The following is a 2,456-nucleotide window of genomic DNA, read 5'->3' as shown; positions in this document are numbered from 1 at the left end:
TTTTTTGCAGTCTGAAGGATGATGTTTAGGTGGCCCTACTCATTGTAACAAAGTTCGGATTTGGCAATTATTCAGCAGGGGTTCGATTGTTTAATTCAGGAAAGATTTGGAGATTATAAAAATGATGTTTTTAAGCAATAAAATAGGTGCATTTTGTAATTAGGTTTCGAAGATAGAGAGAAGAGGTTTCACTGATCTACATTGAGTTTTACCTAATGTTTGGAAGAATTCAAAGAATTTTCTGGACGGGGATGTGGTAGCTAAACCCACCTTTACCTCGCTGCACACATTGAACCTTAAATAGTGGTAAATGTGTAAGTACTGAAATACCCTTTTAATATTTTGTTGCTTTTACTAGGTACTCCCACTCAATACTCACCGATTAGATATATGATTATTCCATCATACCAATTGAAGGCTTTAAACTCTATCGAAAAATTCTTAATGAAAAACCCTCACAAGATTTAATAGAATGGTGTTTTCATCAGATATTGAACAAAATATTAGTTTTTGATCTATATGTAGCAGACATTATTCAATATAATCGGATATTTATCATTGTTTGGTATAAGTTAGGCATTTTAATAGATGGAGGTGAGTTAAGCATTTTAATAGATTGAGGTGAGTTTTTAATATACATTTTCATCATCTTTTGTTGTAGGAGTTGTTTTTAATCGTTTTGTAATCGAATCATGGTAAAAAATCGATTTTATGGGTATCATTTAAATCGTTAATGTTTTTTTTTTTTCGTTCAAATTTCCCAATAAATTCGGTAATCCAATATTGACCTAATTGCATACATTTTGTATGTATGCACCAAATCAATCAACACACTTCAGTGCGTACATACCGAACTATTTTTCACTTAGGATCCCATGTATAGACTTGTATGTGTATACCGTATGAATGAATTATATTTCGGTATGTTTCCATTGAACTAAGTTTCTTTATTCGATGGAGGTATACCAAACAGTTCCAATTTTTTTTATGTAGGTGAAAGCACTTCGATCTACGAGAGTGGTTCCACTTTATGATTTTTGGGGATGATCTCTTTTTGAGATTTACAGAGTGGCCACCTAATTTTACCATCTAAAAACTACAAAATAGATTCTAGATGGATAAAGTAAAAAATTTATGAAGAGATTGTGGGTACGGGGATCAAGTTACGAAATTAGAAGGTGTTGGACACCAATCCTGCCTTGCAAAAACTGATCTCTACTGATACCTAAAATCTATATTGCAAAAATTCCTAATTTCTAGTGTTAAAGTGATTACCTTTGGATGCAAGTGATGGTCGATTGCTGGCGATGTGTCCCCTTAAAGATTGGTGGTGAGTGTTCGTCGCATGAATTTCCTTGGTTTATATCTGCTTCTAGATATACTTCAAACTCTGAGAATTCTTGAATTTTTTTCTAATTAAATCTGAGTGTTTTTTAGGATTTCTTCGTGTTTTTCAAGTTGAAAATTAAGACAGGGGGTATATCTATTGAGTTGGGGCTTCAAATTTAGGGTTTTAGGAGAGTTTCAAGGAGCTTTTGACTTATTTTTCCTAGGGTTTCTAAAGACATGAGATTTGGTTGTAAGGTTGTTTTTTTAAAGAAGTTTTTTACAAGGTTTGTGTAAGATTAAGTCTCTTTTAAATAGAGTCTATTTCTAACTTATCTTCAGGTAGTTTTAGATAAGATTTCAAGTGGTTTTGGTTTAGATTTGACTTACGGATAATATAATTTTTTAAATTTTGGAGACCTCTCATGGAGGGTTCTTTATTTAATTATTTGATATCTTTGAGACCCCATGTAAGATTCTTTAATTAAATGTTAAGTGGGCCTACTTGAATAAATGGACCGTCACTTGTAATTGGGCCATAGGCTTAATTGCATTTATTTGTTTAATTTTTTTTTAATTTGACTTATTAAGATTCTATTTTACATTTACTACTATTTTTAATTATTGGTTTTAGAATTTGAATTTTATATTTGGAAAATTATTGTTTTGCCCCTCAAAAAGATATTTTGCTTTGGAAGGTCATTTTTTTACAATTCGGGATATTTCATAATCGATATTTCATGAGATATTTATTGAAAATATCGGTTTATATCATTTATGATTTTTTGACATGAAGTGGGTGTGGGCCCCACGAGGTGTATTTTGATAATTTTGTCAATTTTTTTGAAAATGGGTAAAATAGTTTATTTGATTTCAGGTAGTCATTTTATGTGTTCAAAAGGGTTTTTCTAAGCGTAATAAGGTCTCTACAGGTGTTTTGGCATTATGGGTATTTTGTTAATTTGATCAATATTTGATAATTTTTCTCTCAAAGCTTTTTTTAGTCATGGAATGATGATTTCAATATTTCGGGTGGTGTTTTCCTAGCGTAGTGTAATTTCTAAGGTTTCTTAAGATGGAATATCTCATCTCAGCTTTGGAAACACATCTAGTAATGTAAAAAACTTTTA

Source organism: Akebia trifoliata, unplaced genomic scaffold (assembly GCF_017979445.1).
Source record: "Akebia trifoliata isolate Shusen 1 unplaced genomic scaffold, ASM1797944v1 Contig00554, whole genome shotgun sequence".
Lineage (NCBI taxonomy): Eukaryota > Viridiplantae > Streptophyta > Magnoliopsida > Ranunculales > Lardizabalaceae > Akebia > Akebia trifoliata.
This window is presented reverse-complemented; position numbering follows the sequence as displayed.